We start from the raw sequence: 20817 nt of genomic DNA, 5'->3' as shown, positions 1-20817 counted from the left end.
AAAATTGGAGGTTTCATTTTTTTGTATGTTTGTTTAAAAAAAATGCTAAACTGTTTTCCAGAATGGTTGCACCATCTTACATTCCCACTTCCACTGGCACCATATCCAGGTTTTCTGAGTCCTTGCCAACATTTGGTGGGTTTTTTTGTTATGTTTTGTTTTGTTTTTTAATTTTAGCTATTTTGATGGGATCTCTTTGTTTTTAATCTATATTTCTCCAATGGTCATACATACACTTAGAACCATGACAGAGTTATAACTCTTACTTCAACCTTCTAATGCAATTTGGAGAAGTCAGACTATCAGAGAAATCTATTGTTTACCTATATTTTTGCTTATCATGTTACTTCTTCCTTCATGATGGTCCCAGTTTCCTTCATTCAGTGTTTCCTTTGTTTAGAGAACTTCCTATAGCCCTTATATTGGTATAGGTATGCACCTCATAAATTATCTTAGCTTTCCTGATTTTTGAAGTGTCTTGATTTTCCCTTTATTCCTGAAGGACATTTTTGTTGGGCACAGGATTCTGGCCTGGCAGTTCTTTTCTTGCAGCACTTGAAAAATATTTGCAACTTTTTTATGGTCTTCAAGATTTCTAATGAGAAATCTGCTTTCATTCTGTTTTTCCCTATATATAAGCTGTCTTTTTTCTCTACTTTCAATATTTTTTCTTTCTATTTAATTTCCAGAATTTTAATTACGTGTCTGAGCATGGATTCCTTTGATTTTATCCAAAGATTTCCTAAATTTTCACTATAGATTTATGTCTCTTGCCAAATTTGGGAAGTTTCTGTAATTTTTTTTCTTCAAGTATATTTATAGTCCTGCCCTCTTTCTCTTCCCCTACTGGAACTCTCATTATACAACTATTAGATCTTCTGTTACAGTCCAATAAGTTTCTGTAACTTTGTTCATTTTCCTTCCAGTTTAATTTTTCTCTGTTTTCAGAGAGTATAATTTCTATTGTTTTAGCTTCCAATTCAATAATTGTTTCATCTGTCTCCTATATTCTTCTGTTAAGCCTATTCACTGATATTTTAATTTTTAAATTTTATTTATTTTTAAAGACTTATTGATATCAGAGAGAGACAGACAGAGAGAGACAGAGAGAGAGAGAGAGAGAGAGAGCATGCATGGGTAGGTGAGGGGCAGAGAGAGGGAGAGAGAAAATCGCCAAGCAGATTCCCCATAAGCATGGAGCCTGATCTGGGGATCATGACCTGAGCCAAAATCCAGAGGTGGCTACTTAACCAACTGAGCCACTCAGGTGCCCATTAATTTTTAAATTTTTTTGTTTACAGTTCTAAAATTTCCAGTTGGTTACTTTTTTTTTCTTTTTTTAAAGATTTTATTTATGTATTTGAGAGAGAGTGAGTGAGAGAGAGAGAGCATGAGCAGGGGAGGGGCAGAGGGAGAAGCAGACTCCCCACTGAGCAGGTAACCCAATGTGGGGTTTGATCCCAGGACCCTGGGATCATGACCTGAGCTGAAGGCAGATGCTTAACTGACTGAGCCATCCAGGCATCCCCAGTTGGTTACTCTTTATATCTTCTATTTCTTTGCTGAGATTATTTATTTCTTTGATGAGGCTTTATTTTCTTTTTCTTTTTTTCCATTTGTTTCAGGCATTTTCAAAATTGCTCATTGAAAATTTTAAAAATCATAGCTGTTTTAAATTTGTCAGATAAATAGTGCATCATCTCAGTGTTGGTGTCTATTGATTGTCTTTTTTTTCCCCATAGAGTTTGAGATATGCCAGGTTCTTATTACGAAAAATAACTTGTTATGGACTTTCCTCTTACAAGAATCTGGATATAATATCTCTCCGGACATCTTCTTATGTTGTGAGAATCTGGATCTTATGTAAACCTTTGCTTAAGCTGAGTCTATCTGACAGTTTGGGGTGATTCACTGATGCCATGTGGGGACCCAACAGGTTTCCTTACATGGTCTCTACTCACACTATGTGGGAGAGGGGCCTTGTTAACCAGGCAGTTGGGATGAAAGTTTCAGAATTCTTTTTGACCTCTGCATTACCCCAAAGGAGATGTTGGGGTACATCATCACAGTCTCTCAAGTTGTCTAAAAGTTTTCTGTCTTGCTAGGCTGCCCCCTTTCCAGTCCTACTCAAGAAAGCAACTTTGTTTAGGATATTTTGTTTTGCACTACTTGTTGGTTTTTTGGTGTTTCCAGCTTCTTCAGCTCCAAGTACGAGATATACAAGGCAAACATAAAATCGAGAGAACTCACCATCATGTCATTTCTGGGTCTTAAGATCCCCATTCAGTCTGCCTCTTCTCCCCATTTTTTTAGATACCATTTAGGTTTGTTTTAGATATAATGCCCAGGGTATTTAGGTATGCTTTGTGGAAGAAATAGGAAAAAATATGTCTACTCTATTTTCTGATACCTCAATATGCTTTTAGACTATGACAATCAAATTCAAATTTTCCTTTTAAAATATAGTTTGATAAGAAATGCATTCAAAAGTTATATGTATGTAGTGTGGTGTTAATACCTAATAGTAATTTGCCTTCTTCCCTTAGTTTCATCTTTGACCTTTATTCTTCAGACTCTATTTACCAGATTCCCTTGCCAAGTGGTTTATGGTTTATGACTACATTCAGCCACTGGGAACCTTGATAAGAGATCAGAGAAAGAAAAACCAGACTGATATTCCCCCTCAACTACTGTTATTTGTATCAATGGCTTCTTCTCACCCATGGTTTCCAGTGACTGCTATAACAAACCTCCTTGTGTGACCCAAGTTTCCTTACCAGATAACCTCCTACACTATATTTCTAACCTCCTGTCTGCCCAGCCATCTGGGTACTTGGGATAATATAGTCCCCCTGTGTCCCTCCAGCCTAAGCGTAGTATTGATTTCTTGCTATTGCTCATCTCTGGATTGTTTCAACGTTTTTTTGGGTGTGACTTATCTTCTCCAACACCTATGTAATCAATTTGCTATATTAAATACGCTCTGATTAAAGTACCTATAGTGGGGGGCACCTGGGTGGCTCAGTCGTTAAGCGTCTGCCTTCAGCTCAGGTCATGATCCCAGGGTCCTGGGATCGAGTCCCACATTGGGCTCCCTCCTTGGCGGGAAGCCTGCTCTCCCTCTCCCACTCCCGCTGCTTGTGTTCCTGCTCTCGCTATCTCTGTCTCTGTCAAATAAATAAATAAAATCTTTAAAAAAATAAATAAATAAAATGAAATACCTATAGAGGTTTGTGGTTTTGTTTTGTTTTATTTTGACTGGAAGCTGACTTATGCAACCCTTTAAGTGTTTTCCATACTCCTGCTATTAACTTATTGAGGACAAATAATGATTAAGAGCATTCTTTAATTAATTGTCTTATTTGCTGTCCTTCCTAAAGTAATATGATGCTACTGAGCCAATGAAGGCAATGAATTTGTTTTTGTGTCTATTTTCTGTTGACATTCTATATATTTTTTCTATTTGAAGCATTTGAGCAAAAAAGGAGGCTTTTTCCACTAGCTAGCTCATGAAATTTGCAAAGCGTTCAAAATGATAGCCAAATAACAATCACTCTTGTCATAAGCAAACATTTATTTAAAAGTTGATCATAGCCTTCTGTTTTTAAATTATTTGTTTATTCTTATATTTATCTCCATTTTATATGTTCTTTTAATAAGTTTGAATTATTTTTCATTAAGTAAATATCATAATTTAAATAAAAGAGCAATCAAGCAATAGATATGTAATTTCTTGAAAATATATGCACCTTTACAAGGGTAGGAACCAAACTATCTGTATTTATGTACTTATGTCTCCAATGCCATTGGTAGTAATGTGAAACCATCTTTACATGCCCAGCTGTAACTGTGCATAATTAATATGACTTCACATATTAAACTGCCAAAAAATAAAAAACCTCAAGCAAAGCTATGACCAAAGATGATTCTTAGCAGAGAAAGAAAACAAAGTGAATAAAAGCAGATATTAACTCAATTAACATGCATTTGTGCTCCATACTGCAACACATGTATTATAAAATACTGAAATAGATTTTCATTTAATAGAATAACACTAAGAATATTCAGAGAAGACTCAGTATCTCCTGAGTTACATAATGTTACTAATTGTAACATTTTATTAAAAAGGACTTCTCATAAAATAAGAGAATTGTATATACCACAAAGTGTAACAAAAACAGCTATAAATATTATTTTCATACAAGTTTATTCTTTAAAAAGAATGTGCTAGCTAAACGAGAAAAATAGGCATCCAAGAATACTATATCCAGCTAGGCTGTCATTGAAAATAGAAGGAGAGATAAAAAGCTTCCAGAACAAACAAAAACTAAAGGAATTTGCAAACACGAAACCAGCCCTCCAAGAAATATTGAAAGGGGTCCTCTAAGCAAAGAGAGAGCCTAAAAGCAGCATAGACCAGAAAGGAACACAGACAACATACAGTAACAGTCACCTTACAGGCAATACAATGTCACTAAATTCATACCTTTCAATAGTTACCCTGAATGTAAATGGGCTCAATGCCCCAATCAAAAGACACAGGCTATCAGATTGGATTAAAAAACAAGACCCATCCATATGCTGTCTGCAAGAGACTCATTTTAGACCCAAAGACACCCCCAGATTGAAAGTGAGGGGGTGGAAAACCATTTACCATGCTAATGGACACCAAAAGAAAGCTGGGGTGGCAATCCTTATATCAGACAAACTAGATTTTAAACCAAAGACTGTAATAAGAGATGAGGAAGGACACTATATCCTACTTAAAGGGTCTATCCAACAAGAAGATCTAACAATTGTAAATATCTATGCCCCAAACATGGGAGCAGCCAATTATATAAGGCAATTAATAACAAAAGCAAAGAAACACATTGACAACAATACAATAATAGTGGGGGACTTTAACACCCCCCCTGACTGAAATGGACAGATCATCTAAGCAAAAGATCAACAAGGAAATAAAGACTTTAAATGACACACTGGACCAAATGGACTTCACAGATATATTCAGAACATTCCATCCCAAAGCAACGGAATACACATTCTTCTCTAGTGCCCATGGAACGTTCTCCAGAATTGATCACATCCTAGGTCACAAATCAGGTCTCAATCGGTACCAAAAGATTGGGATCATTCCCTGCATATTTTCAGACCACAATGCTTTGAAACTAGAACTCAATCACAAGAGGAAAGTCGGAAAGAACTCAAATACATGGAGGCTAAAGAGCATCCTACTAAAGAATGAATGGGTCAACCAGGAAATTAAAGAAGAATTAAAAAAATTCATGGAAACCAATGAAAATGGAAACACAACTGTTCAAAATCTTTGGGATACAGCAAAGGCAGTCCTGAGAGGAAAGTATATAGCAATACAAGCCTTTCTCAAGAAACAAGAAAGGTCTCAAATACACAATCTAAACCTACACCTAAAGGAGCTGGAGAAAGAACAGCAAATAAAGCCTAAACCCAGCAGGAGAAGAGAAATCATAAAGATCAGAGCAGAAATCAATGAACTAGAAACCAAAAGAACAGTAGAACAGATCAACGAAACTAGGAGCTGGTTCTTTGAAAGAATTAAGAAGATTGATAAACCCCTGGCCAGACTGATCAAAAAGAAAAGAGAAATGACCCAAATCAACAAAATCATGAATGAAAGAGGAGAGATCACAACCAACACCAAAGAAATACAAACAATTATAAGAACATATTATGAGCAACTCTATGCCAGCAAATTAGATAACCTGGAAGAAATGGGTGCATTCCTAGAGATGTATCAACTACCAAAACTGAACCAGGAAGAAATAGAAAACCTGAACAGACCTATAACTACTAAGAAAATTGAAGCAGTCATCAAAAATCTCCCAAGAAACAAAAGCCCAGGGCCAGATGGCTTCCCAGGGGAATTCTATCAGACATTTAAAGAAGAATTAATACCTAGTCTCCTGAAACTGTTCCAAAAAATAGAAATGGAAGGAAAACTTCCAAATTCATTTTATGAGGCCACCATTACCTTGATCCCAAAACCAGACAAAGCCCCCATCAAAAAGGAGAATAACGGACCAATATCCTTGATGAACATGGATGCAAAAATTCTCACCAAAATACTAGCCAATAGGATCCAACAGTACATTAAAAGGATTATTCACCACGACAAAGTGGGATTTATCCCTGGGCTGCAAGGCTGGTTCAACATCCGCAAATCAATCAACGTGATACGATACATTAACAAAAGAAAGAACAAGAATCATATGATCCTCTCAATAGATGCAGAAAAAGCATTTGACAAAGTACAGCATCCTTTCTTGATCAAAACTCTTCAGAGTATAGGGATAGAGGGTACATACCTCAATATCATAAAAGCCATCTACGAAAAACCTACAGCGAATATCATTCTCAATGGGGAAAAGCTGAGAGCTTTTCCCCTAAGGTCAGGAACGCGGCAGGGATGTCCACTCTCACCACTGCTATTCAACATAGTATTAGAAGTCCTAGCCACAGCAATCAGACAACAAAAAGAAATCAAAGGCATCCAAATCGGCAAAGAGGAAGTCAAACTCTCACTCTTTGCAGATGATATGATACTTTATGTGGAAAACCCAAAATACTCCACCCCAAAACTGCTAGAACTCATACAGGAATTCAGTCAAGTAGCAGGCTATAAAATCAATGCACAGAAATCAGTGGCATTCCTATACACCAACAACAAGACAGAAGAGAGACAAATCAAGGAGTCGGTCCCATTCACAATTGCACCCAAAACCATAAGATACCTAGGAATAAATTTAACCAAAGAGGAAAAGGAGCTGTACTCAGAAAACTATAAAATACTCAGGAAAGAAATTGAAGAAGACACAAAGAAATGGAAAAACGTTTCATGCTCATGGATTGGAAGAACCAACATTGTGAAGATGTCAATGCTACCTAGAGCAATCTACACATTCAATGCAATCCCCATCAAAATACCATCCACCTTTTTCAAAGAAATGGAACAAATAATCCTAAAATTTGTATGGAACCAGAAGAGACCCCGAATAGCCAGAGGAATATTGAAAAAGAAAAGCAAAGCTGGCGGCATCACAATTCCGGACTTCCAGCTCTATTACAAAGCTGTCATCATCAAGACAGTATGGTACTGGCACAAAAACAGACACATAGATCAATGGAACAGAATCGAGAGCCCAGAAATGGACCCTCAACTCTATGGTCAATTTATCTTTGACAAAGCAGGAAAGAATGTCCAGTGGAAAAAAGACAGTCTCTTCAACAAATGGTGTTGGGAAAATTGGACAGCCACATGCAGAACAATGAAACTGGACCATTTCCTTACACCACACACAAAAATAGACTCCAAATGGTTGAAAGACCTAAACGTGAGACAGGAGTCCATCCAAATCCTAAAGGAGAACACAGGTAGCAACCTCTTCGACCTCAGCCACAGCAACTTCTTCCTAGAGACATCACCAAAGGCACAGGAAGCCAGGGCAAAAATGAACTATTGGGATTTCATCAAGATAAAAAGCTTTTGCACAGCAAAAGAAACAGTCAACAAAACCAAAAGACAACCGACAGAATGGGAGAAAATATTTGCAAATGACATATCAGATAAAGGGCTAGTATCCAAAATCTATAAAGAACTTATCAAACTCAACACCCAAAGAACAAATAATCCAATCAAGAAATGGGCAGAAGACATGAACAGATATTTTTCCAAAGAAGACATCCAAATGGCCAAAAGGCACATGAAAAAGTGCTCAATATCGCTCGGCATCAGGGAAATCCAAATCAAAACCTCAATGAGATACCACCTCACACCCGTCAGAATGGCTAAAATTAACAAGTCAGGGAATGACAGATGTTGGCGGGGATGTGGAGAAAGGGGAACCCTCCTACACTGTTGGTGGGAATGCAAGCTGGTGCAACCACTCTGGAAAACAGTATGGAGGTTCCTCAAACAGTTGAAATTAGAGCTACCATTCGATCCAGCAATTGCACTACTGGGTATTTACCCCAAAGATACAAATGTAGGGACCCGAAGGGGTACGTGCATCCCAATGTTTATAGCAGCAATGTCCACAATAGCCAAACTGTGGAAAGAGCCAAGATGTCCATCGACAGATGACTGGATAAAGAAGATGTGGTATATATACACAATGGAATATTATGCAGCCATCAAAAGGAATGAGATCTTGCCATTTGCAATGACGTGGATGGATCTGGAGGGTGTTATGCTGAGTGAAATAAGTCAATCAGAGAAAGACATGTATCATATGACCTCACTGATATGAGGAATTCTTAATCTCAGGAACAAACTGAGGGTTGCTGGAGTGGTCAGGGGTGGGAAGGATGGGGTGGCTGGGTGATGGACATTGGGGAAGATATGTGCTACGGTGAGCGCTGTGAATTGTGTAAGACTGTTGAATCACAGATCTGTACTTCTGAAACAAATAACGCAACATATTTTAAGAAAAAAGAAAAAGAAGAAGATAGGAGAGGAAGAATGAAGGGGAGTAAGTCAGAGGGGGAGACGAACCAGGAGAGATGATGGACTCTGAAAAACAAACTGAGGTTTCTGGAGGGGAGGAGGGTGGGGGGATGGGTTAGCCTGGTGATGGGTATTGAGGAGGGCACATTCTGCATGGAACACTGGGTGTTATGAACAAACAATGAATCATGGAACACTACACCAAAACAAATTATGTAATATACGGTAATTAACATAACAATTAAAAAATTAAAAAAAAAAGAAGATCAAGCAAAAATATCTAAATTCTGAAAGAGTGGAAGAGGGCATTTCCCTTCCTTCCTAAGAGAGGGGTTAAATCTCCTAGAAGCTCCTCAAAAAAAAAAAATAATAAAATAAATAAAAAAATAAAAAATAAAAAGAATGTGCTAGAACAAAAGAAACTAATATTTTCATATATCAAAAACTTGTGGTATCTATACAGTTTTCTCATAATGCATTTACTCCTGTAGAGATTTCCTTATTCATTCTTCTGTTTATTTTCTCTCTCTTTACCCCTCCCTTCCTCTTTTTTTCCTTCTTGACCAAGGATAGGAATAAAATATGTCAGATAAACCTTACTCTTTTTTGTTTTGCTCAGAAAAAAAAATTCTGAAAAATGTGAGTTAAAAGTTTCTGAATTTTTATGATTTTTATTAAGCCCTATCTGTTAATAAGTTTGATAATCTCAGAGAAAGTTATTCCTTTGATAATTAGTGGCCTGTGTGTTTCTTCACATCAATGGTTTCCCACTATAAAGCATCTTATTCCCTTTTTATTCTTGACTTGTTCTTCATTTTCCCACAAACCTCAAGATGAAAACATGTTCACCAAAACCCATGTGGCGCCAACCTCTCTAGAAATGTATGTAGGTTACAATTCTGAAGCCAGTACTTTGGGGAAGCTACCTTAACTACCTCAGAAGATAAATTTTGATAAAGCTTTTTTCTTACTCTAAAGCAATTTCTTTTTTTTTTTTAAGATCTTCATTTATTTATTTGACAGAGACAGAGAGCACAAGCAGGGGAAGCAGCAGAGGGAGAGGGAGAAGCAGACTTCCTGCTGAGCAGGGAGACTGATGTTTGGTTCGATCCTGGGATCCTGGGAACATGACTTGAGCCAAAGGCAGACCCTTGACCAACTGAGCCACTCAGGTGCCCCAACTAAAGCAATTTCTATTTAACTTTGTACAAAGATCATCTAGGAAAAATAGCATATGTCACTTCTCCCTCTCTCAGGGAAATTATATGAAAATGATGAAGAAACACAGTATAAATATAATCACAGAAAGTGAATGATAAAATCTTTAAGAAACTAATAGTTGACAAAATAGATATCTGTACCCAAACCATCCAAGACAGCCTACATTGTCTAACATCTGCTGTGTTAAGAAATATTGCAAGTTGTTCCTAAACCCCTTTTCAAATGGGCTATTTCCAACAATTTCTTGAATTTATTTTATTTTATGTTTTTTACATTAACCAATTTAAGCTGAAGATCTGCATAACGTAAAAGATGAATTGTTATAAGTGACTAAATGATGTGAGGATGTAGTGATATATCACCTCTTGTTGTAGACTCCTCAAAGTGAACATGCCAAGCTTTCATGGGTAAACATTACACTATCATCACTGTGACACAGAGTGACTGCTACTTTACCAAAATAAGATAATTGAAACTTTAATCAGTTGCTGAGTTACAAGAGACCACATAACTATTTTTAAACTTATTTGTCAAATTGAAACAGTTTGTTCATACACCACACACACACACACACACACACACACACACACACACACATGCTTGTATTATACATACCCACTAACTGAGCCCCAAGATCCACTGCCTTTTTTTTTCATTACAGATAATGTCCACATTCCCTTCCATCTGAATCTCCATAGTATAGTATTAGTTAAAAATTTAGGTGTTTATTTTTTTATTGTGATTCTTCATTCATCTTTCAAAGCATAATAATGTTACATGATATTTTAAGTATAAACACCCATCAAGAGATAAAATCTAGAATTTTGATTACTAAATTTTAACTGTTGAAAATATACAAAAAATGTGGAAAGTTGAGATTAACCTCAAAGGTTTTGAGATTCATGACATTATATTATCTGTGTGGAACCATGAATGAAAAAAACAGGCATATAAATAGAATTAAAAGAACTAAAAATCTTCAAACTTTATAAATCTTAAACTGTGGACTAAATTATAAGTCAAATGCTGAGTGTGTACAACTTTCATAAATTGTTAAAATCTCAATACTTAGGGGCGCCTCGGTGGCTCAGTCATTAAGCATCTGCCTTCAGCTCAGGTCATGATCCCAGGGTCCTGGGATCGAGTCCTGCATCGGGCTCCCTGCTCTGCGGGGAGCCTCCTTCTCCCTCTCCCACTCCCCCTGCTTGTGTTCCTGCTCTCGCTGTCTCTCTCTGTCAAATAAATAAATTAAATCTTAAAAAAAAAAACCCTCAATACTTAGAAGTATTTATTGGGGGAATAAGTACACTTAACATTAGCTATGGATTGAAACTATACATTTTCCTTTATCCTATGCTTTTCTAGTTATAAATATGGTGGATCATAAAAGAACCTAATGTTTTTAAAAATTACATTGTTCAAATCACCATAAAATAATCATTTAGTGTAATTTAGGAAAATATATTCATATGTTCTCTCAGTGGCATCAAATGTATTTTTAAGTTACCTTATTTTCACTTAATTGGTCTTTCAAAAAATACAAATGTTTAAAAGAATAAGTAAATCTTTTTGTAAAGTGTATTTGTAGTAAAATCAATTCAAAGAAATTTAATTCATGCAGATTTTCTTTCAAACTCTTCAAAGAAAATGAAGGAAAATGTAAATTATACACATAAAAGGAAATATTGGATAAAAATGGTTAAATTTGTTAAATTTAAGACAAAATCTTGAGATTTTTCAAATTAAACAGTATATGTAACCAAAAAAATTTACTATTTAAACCAATTTACTTTCATTTACTCAGAATAGTACCTCTGTCTTGATTAGCTTCTGTCTTACTAAAATGAAAGCATTTTCCTAAAACTAGCTTAATTTCCATAAATTCAATGCATATTCATTTCAATTATTACATCTAAGTTGAATATGGCTTACTTTCTAACAACAAAAGCCATTTATTTGTTCACACATATATATAATTGTATTTACTTACCTAAGTACATTTTCCTGCTTACTGTGCTTAGTTTATTTATTACCTGTCATAATGATGTCTTGGTACTCATGAAAATCATACATCTGTTTTACTTTTTTTATTGTTTTTCAATGCATCCATTTATGGAGCACCAGGACACTGAATAAAATATCTAACAAAAAGTAGTTTTTATGGAAATAAAAATACTGATCAAAGGATTCCATAATTTCAATTCTTGTATCACAACAATGACTGCTCCCCTTCTGTCTGTCACAACTTATTTACTGCTGTTATTTGGCACAGGTCTTTTACATATATTCTACTATTTTATCCTTCCAATAATATAGTGTAAGAAACATTATAAACATTGCAGTTTGAGGAAACTGAGGCTCAGCAAGCTCAAATGGAAAGTATGCAGTAAATCAAGGATATCATTCCATGCTTGGCTGACTCTACACACACACACACACACACACACACACACACACACACACACACACACATTATTTCTGTGATATATACAATATATATCTTTCAAGATCCAGTCAAGAAACAGAAACTACCTTAGGTGTTTCAATAAGAAAGCATTTAGTAACAGTAATTGAGTCATAACAATATCACTGGACCTGCTGAAGGAGAAGTAAGGGGCATTTGGTTTTAATAACAGTGTGGTAGTAAACCAGCAGGAAGAATCTGCTAGTGTTATTATGACTGCAGCCACAACTCCCAGACACTCACGGAGCTGGTGACTCAACTCTGGAACATGGAAACTGACCACTGTCCAACTCCTATATCCAACCTGTGGGCTAGCTGACATGGGGATATTTTTGGTCTCACATTTCTTTCAACTTCCAACTCTAAAAGAATAAATCCAATTGGTAGAACCTATATAAACAATCAGAACCCTAGACACAAAGGGCTCTGGGAAATGTAGTTGTTAATTTTATACACCTAATGACATCTAGGAGAACACAGAAGTGGATGGCAATGTTGGATTGGAATGGTCCTTACTGAGCACAATATGTTATGTATTTTCTTCTATGACTTTCATAGTCCTAGAGAACAGCAAACACAAGTGTAGCATAAATTCTGGTACGCTATTAGATCTTCAGTTTACTTTGCTGAAATAATTGTGTGAAAATAAACATTAAGACTGTATGACAAAGAGAATTTGAGACTGGTTTATACACTGTGTGTTTAGTTCAATGTTCTTTTTGTTGCATGCTCAAACATGGGAGAAAACAATCTTAGCATATGCCAACAAAAAAGCAAGAAGACATCGAAATCTTTAGTGCACTTCAGACATTTAAATATAGCACTTATTTATTGTCAAGGGAAAGCTGAGATTCAGTTAGTTGAATAGAGTCATAAAAGGGAATAATACATTGGAATTGGGAGATATAATAACTTTTATCCAAATTTTTTATTTACAATTCAGCAATGTTTTAGTACCCTCTCCATTTTGCAGCACTACTATAGCTGTTATCTGGGAATGTAACAATAATTCTTTTTATTCTAGAAGGTGTCTCAACTTTTGACTACTTGATCATGTATAATCTATATAATTTTGGAGTCCACTTAAAGGATTGGTACAAAACATGAAGAAAAGTCAAGTTGTGTGAAGAAAATTTCACAAGATATCCAGCAGAAAGAAAAAGTAATTTATAAAGGAAGAAGAAACAGCTTGAAATAATATTTCTCATCTGCAACATTGGAGGCTGTAAGATAAAGCAATACTAGGTCAAATACTAAGACGATAAGATTGAAACTCAATCCTATACTCAGCTAAACTACTGTTTAACTATCTGAGCTAAAAAATTTAGACTGTGTTACCCATATACCCAATCTTAGAACAATATTTGTAAAAGCACTATAGTTAAAATTCAAATAATTAAAAAAAAAAAAAGACCTCATTACAGAGAAAAGGATCAAGTAAAAAGAGAAAATACTGTAACCATGCTAGAGTTATGAATCTTGGATTATATGTACTTAAATCTAAATGGCCCTTAACAATTACCATTGCAAATTTAAGAACCAAAACATATTCTTGCAGGAAAAAAGAAGGTTTTAGAACTAGATGAAATCATATTTTAAATATGAGTTATTTACTTAGATAATTAGTGATGAGAAGAAATTATTGGTGATTCTAATCTAATGGATATCTATTTATTGATTTCTCTACCTAATATCCATGATAGCAACAACTTGGATTTCCTTTGGGGAATTATCCTAACCCTGCACATACAGTCTTGTTGGCACTAACAACCAAAATACAACATATCTCTTCATGGCCAGCTAATGGGCACATGATCCAAATGCACCAATCACACACTCTCTTCTTGGAAATTATATTTTGAACAAGGTCTTAAAATATTTGACAATAACTTAACCCTCTCACGGTACCATAAAGATATTACCCAGTTGTGCCAACTTCCAAATTCCCAAAGCCATTGTTTCTGCTGCCTGCTTATTTAGCTTCCTCATTCTCCCTTTGATTATGTGGACAAACCACTGATCATTCAAAGAATTATTTTTTTCTGTTTAAATTAATGAGTTGGTTGCAGTTTTTGCAATAGAAACAATATACTAATTAACTTATTATGAGCGAAAAATATCAGAGAGCTCAGTAAACAATTATGCATATTATAAATAGTTAACAATTTTAAGGGCAATATTAACATTTCCCTGATATCTAATGTTTGGAAAGTTTCAAACAGACATTATATATCCAAGTTTGACATGGAATATTTTCATGATTTTTTTAACTGTATCAAATAAATTATCAATCACTATCATTGGAAGTTTTTTTGTTTTTGTTTTGGAAGTTTTTAAAAGTAATTAATGTGTGTTTCAAACTATGTATATGAGAAAAATGTTAATTTTAATTATTTTTCAAATCACTTGCATAAATGAGACTCAATGCACACTAATTGCAAGCTAAGCAAAAATACAATTAAATATTTATATTTAAAAGAATGGGTAGGGAGAATAATGACAACAATGTGATGTTGATGGAGGTGATAGTTAACACTACAGTGGTAATCATATTTCAATATATAAAGGTCTTAAATTAAAAAATGGTTAGGGAAATACTTTTAAACATTTAGCTAATCTAATTTATTTCAATTACAGGACATCAAATAACCATGAGGTAGCCACCAGGCATTTTCTGATACTTAGTTGTGTTCACTGTATTATAACCAGTGGGTAAGACCGTGGACTTTGGGGTTAAATATCTTCAAGACTGATTCTTAACTCTCTCTTTTGCCTGTGTAAACTTTGGCAAATTACATAACTTCTATAATCTCCAATATTCTCTTTTGAATGCAAAATAATTACAGGCATAGAGATAGAATTGAGAGAATTAAATGAGTTATGTGTATATAAAGGGCTGAGCATAATTCCTGGCATTTAGAAAATTTTAAAAAAGTTTTTAACAAAGCTTATTGTTTTTGTTTTTTTGTTTTTTTTAAGTTTTTTTTAATTATTTATTTGTCAGAGAGAGAGAGCGAGAGCAAGCACAAGCAGGGAGAATGGCAGGCAGAGGGAGAATCAGGCTCCCCGCTGAGCAAGGAGACTGATATGGGACTCTGATCCTAGGACCCTGGGATCATGACCTGAGCCAAAAGCAGACAGTTACCAACTGAGCCACCCAGGCATCCCAACAAAGCTTATTGTTATTGGGATTGTTTTGTTGCTATTGTTTAGAGAAAGTACCGGCATCAAATTTGTTCCTTCTTTGTAAATTATGTCAGAATAAGGAAAGTCTACAAAGCCAATATAGGTTCGGTGACATGATACAACTGTAACATTTATTCAGAATTTCCCTATTTGCAAATTGATTTAAAAATGTTCTTTTTACCACCATATATTTATTTCTTTATTTTAAAGATTTATTTATTTACTTAGAGAGAGAGTGCACGCAAGGGAAGGGGCAGAGGGAGAGAATCTTCAAACAGATTCCCCACAGAGAGCACGGATGCGATGTGGGGCTCAATCCCATGACCCATGAGATCATGACCTGATCTGAAACCAAGAGTCAGTCACTTAACCAACTCAGCCAACCAGGCACCCCATACCAGCATATATTTAAATAAGAACTTTATGAAACCTGAAGCAAGGGTAGAGCGTAAGTATGAAGGTATAAGAAACAACTCCTTTATTCCTGTAAACCAGTTTGAAATAATATAAACAAAACAAACTTATTTTCAATAAAGAATCAGAGATAGGTTTATAAGAGACCTCACCCTCATATTGTGCAGGTTGTAACTAACTTATTGGTAATAAAAGCAGCTATTTATAAAATCATTCACTATGCCAAAATGGCTTAGAAAGGAATATTAATGTCCTCATGCATCCTTATCCAGTTCAAACACAGAAAAGTTCTGTTATTATCATGTGGAATAATGCTATAACGTTACAACTATGGTTGACCATTGCAGGAAAAGAAAAATTACTTCTCCTTTTTAATCCACCAATGGTCATATCAGTAACCTCAGGAACTCTTAGTGAAATATAGTTCCAGAAAAAAAGATTTCAATGCATAACCACAAAAGTCATTTATCCACTGAAATATAAAATATAGATAGCAGTTTATAGATGGTTTAAAGTCTGTTTTCATTACCATAATATTGGATAATAGGTTGATAATGATACCTAAATATGTTTGATTTAAATCCAGAAAACTCAAAGACAATGACTAGAGATCAGAGTCCCAAAGTCAATATTTTTATTAAAAAATCTTATTTTTGAAGTGAATCCAGTGTTTTTAAGACAGGAAAATGTTGGTGAAACTTGGAATAATGATCCACAGCAGTATAATTCCTCAGGAGCCTAATTTGTAGTTCCTGAGATTCAATATTACTATGATAATTTTAAAATGAGAAAGGAGAAAAAATATTAAGGACATGATGATAACCTTCAGGGTTCATTAATTTTCAAAATATTATTATAAGGCTTCTTTAGCAGACAAAAGAAAATTGCAATGATTTTAATAAGAGGGAACAGAAATTGATACAATAGAGTAATCTGAGCATGAACTGAGTTTTGTATGACTGAGTTGGCCACATTTAAAGAGAAAAATCAAGAGCTTTGATAAAAATCTGGGGAACATAACCATGCTAGAGTTAAAAAGTGGCACAAAACTTCTGAGAGAAGCTGTGTTTATGTTATGGTTTCCTTTATTCAAATGAAATATGATTTGAAAATCCTTTGAACTCAATGACAGCCACCAGGGTTCTGTGAAGCATACTGTGAAAATATGGAGAATTTAGAAAAAAAAAAATCAAAACTCATGCAAGCCTATGTTACACCTGTGGCATGTGGAGAGAAAATGTCGTAGACATCCAAGCTAGAGTCCAGGAGATTAAAATTCAAATCTCGGCTTTGTCATGAGTAAGGTATCCAAGCTAACTGAGTTGTTTCTCTGAAAGTGGTCAGTATCATCTAGTTTGAAGAGTTATTGTGACAATTAGTGATAATGTCCATGAAGTGCCTACCACACACAGTACCTGCATATAGTAGTTGCTCAAAATAGCAACTTCTGTTATTTAAGCCTGACATGTACACATTCTTTTTGAAGTAACTGTTTATTACCTATTTTTAGTAAGGTTATATATGCTGCATGTGTATTTATATAAATCATAAATATTACATAAGTACAAATATAAGTATAAATACATGTATTATAAACATATGCTAAAACTTTGTTCATTTTGATGATTTTACAATGTCTTAAGATTGAATACTTTCATAAATAATTCCTAAAATATATCTCACTACTCTTCATTTAGGGTCATTCATCCACTATGTTTTTGTCATTCACATTTGCTACCAGAAGTACTTGGGCAGAACACATGCTTCTAAGAGCCATTTTTTTTTCCCAACATGTTTTCAGAGGACTCAAAGAAGTTTGACAATATGAATAGCTCAAAAATGTTCAAGAGTTATTTAACTCAGAACCTGTTTGGAAAATGGCCAGTATGAGTAATTCTTCAATTTAAAACACACTCTTTCTTTATTCTATTACCACTGAAGCACTTAGAATGATGAATATTTTATATATAAGTAAAAGTGATATTTTATGTACAAAAGGATATAATTATGTTCAATTTCTGATAGCATTTTTAACTTGCTCCCAAAAAGGAAGATTCCAATGGAAGGAAAACTGTTAATATAAAAGGGAATTGTCCCTGCACTCAAAACAGAAAATCTAAGCCTCTCAAAATTACCCCGAATCCACCATGACCACTAGCTTGCCTAAGCAACATAGAAGAGTTCTGATGTTTTAAAATATTTAAAAATCATCAGTTTCCTCCTCTGGTGGTTTTCAACACTTACTTTAAGATGTAAATCTAGTATAAATATGCCATGTATCCTGTGTAGTTCCATCAAGGCCTCAAACAAAGCATGATATTATTTATCAAGATATCTAAATCTGTATCTCTATCTCTATCTATCTATCTATCTAACAAATCTAGTAACCCCAGTACAAAATTAAATGAATTACTTTGTCTGGATTATTCTTAGTGAAATAATCCAAATAATCATCTTATTTTTCTGTATTAACTATCCGGTAATATGCCAAACTAAATTGCATGCGATTTAAAATAAAGCTAGGAAATGTATAGTTTCTGGTATATACCTAAAATCTACATATAAAGTATAGGCATTTGTCCTGTCTTTTCTTTTGGCAACACTCAGTCTCCATGATTTCTCAAATATTATTTAGAGTGATCTTCAGCTACAGACAGATTCATTGTGGCTAATTTCCCTATGCAAGCAACAACAAGCAGACAAAAGATATAAAACAATGTTTTCAGACATTGTACATCAGAGGGAGGAAATAATAGAAAGAAGCTCTCAAGAAGAAGAAGAAAGCGGGGGTTGGAGGAGGAAGGGGGAAGATAAAAAGAAGCAGCAGAAGAAGGAAGCTCTTTATCACTCCAGCTTTCTGCTTGAAAACCGTTCTAGACCATGGTGGCAAAGAGGATAAGACCAAGCAAAGCTTGTGAGTATTGCTGAGTTGAGGAAAAACATAATAGAGTTTGAAAAGGATGAAGCAGCTGGAAACTGCAGAGTAGAGAACTGGAGATGGGGTGGTTATGTATGTGAGAAACTTGAGGAATCTACACATAAATGCAATTAAGTGATCTACCCATCCACCTCAAGAAGTCAAATAAAGAACAGCCTATCCCAAAAAGCTTTTTTATACTCTTCCAGTCACATAACTAAAACCTGGATGCATGATAAGACTCAACAGCAGGAAGCAGGAATACATGAAATAAACTAGGTGCAAAATACCAATCAGTTAGCAAAAATCCCAAATGTATATTGTTTGCTAACTGACCTTCCTCGGGCTTTTCACCTAAATAAAGCTTTTCTGTTTATTATTCTATGCCTATATATGCCCATGTTGAATTTCAATTATGGCAAAAAAGAATGTGGTTTCAAAAAAAAAATACGAGTTAAATGATAAAAAGGTATAAATTGTCCCTGATCTATATCAGTCCCTCACACAGGAGTGTATTAATCACTTGACAGCATATTTCTTTCAAGTTTCACCAAGGGTTAGCTCTATGACTTTAGGCTACCCAAGAGATAAGCACAAGTAGTAACATGCAAGCTTAGATTAAGTATGCATGCATACAGCTTGCTAACTTGTTTTATGAGTCCAGGATTACCCCAATATCATAACCAGTTAAATACATTACAAGGAAAAACAACTACATGTCAGTATCCTTCAAGAACATGAATGGAAAAATCATAAACAAAATTCTAACTAGTTGAATCTAATAAAGTATAATCAATATAAAAACCAGAACCAAGTGACATTTATCCTAAAAATACAAGGTTGTTATGACATCTGAAAATAAATTCGTGCAATTCACTATATAAACAGCATCAAGGAAAATTATAAAGAAATGATTTCAAATTTTGATCAAAACTATATACCTTAATAGATTCAGAAAAATAATTTGAAAAAAATTCAATACCAATTCATAAAAAAATTAAAATCTCACCATATTAGAAATAATAAAGAATTCCCTTATTATGATTAAGGGCATCACAGAAAAATCTAGATATAACATCATACTTACTGGTAAAATAAATATTTTCCATCTTAGTCTGAATAAAGGCAACAATATTGTCAAAAATTTAGAGATAACAGAAGTAAAACCAACGAATCACTGAAGTACTAGTTAGTAAAAGTTGATTGTACACACACAGTTCTAAATAAGTAAATTAATGGAGAGACATAATATGCTCATGAATTGTACAACTTAAGATGTTAGTCCTCTCCAAATTTTTCAAAAGATTTAATAAAATTCCAATCAAAATCCTGGCAGGCACTCTATAAAAACTGGCAAGTTGAGTCTAAAATTTATATGTAAATGCAAGGGACACAGTATAACCGGAACAATTTAAAAGGTATAAAATATTTATATAATTCAAACTGCTTGATTGATTTCAGGGTAAAGCTACAATAATCAAGACAGTGTGCTATTAGCCTAATGATAGGCATATAGATTAACCGAATGGAAGAGCCCAAAAATAGACCCACATATTTAAATTAAAATAAACTAATTTTCAGGGGACCTGGGTGGCTCAGTTTGTTGAGCACCTAACTCTTGATTTCGGCTCAGGTTGTCATTTCAGAGCCCTGGGATCCAGCCCTGGGTTGGGCTCCAAGCTCAGCATGGAATCTGCTTGTTCTTCTTCTGCTCTTCCCCCTACTCTCTCTCTCTCTTTCTCTTTCTCCCTTCCCCCTCAAATAAATAAATAAAATCTTATAAAATCTTGTAAAATAAAATAATTTTTGGCAAATATCTGTCAAGATAATTCAATAGGGGAAATACGTGATGAAATAAATGGTTACCTACATGGCAAAATTTAAATCTCAATTCTTAAAAAAAATTCAAAATGCATGATGGACATAACTCTAAAGATTTTAGAAGAAAACTCTAGAAGGAGATCATGAAGACCTGGGTGTCGGCAAATCTGGAGTTCCTATCTGGTAATGGAACCATTCTGTGTCTTGATTGTGGTGATAAATCTGTATCTGTGAAAGTATTTCAAAGAAACACATACACACAGCCACAAACATATGTATGCATGTGAAAAGTGGTATAATTCCATTAAGATC

Source organism: Zalophus californianus, chromosome 5 (assembly GCF_009762305.2).
Source record: "Zalophus californianus isolate mZalCal1 chromosome 5, mZalCal1.pri.v2, whole genome shotgun sequence".
NCBI lineage: Eukaryota > Metazoa > Chordata > Mammalia > Carnivora > Otariidae > Zalophus > Zalophus californianus.
This window is presented reverse-complemented; position numbering follows the sequence as displayed.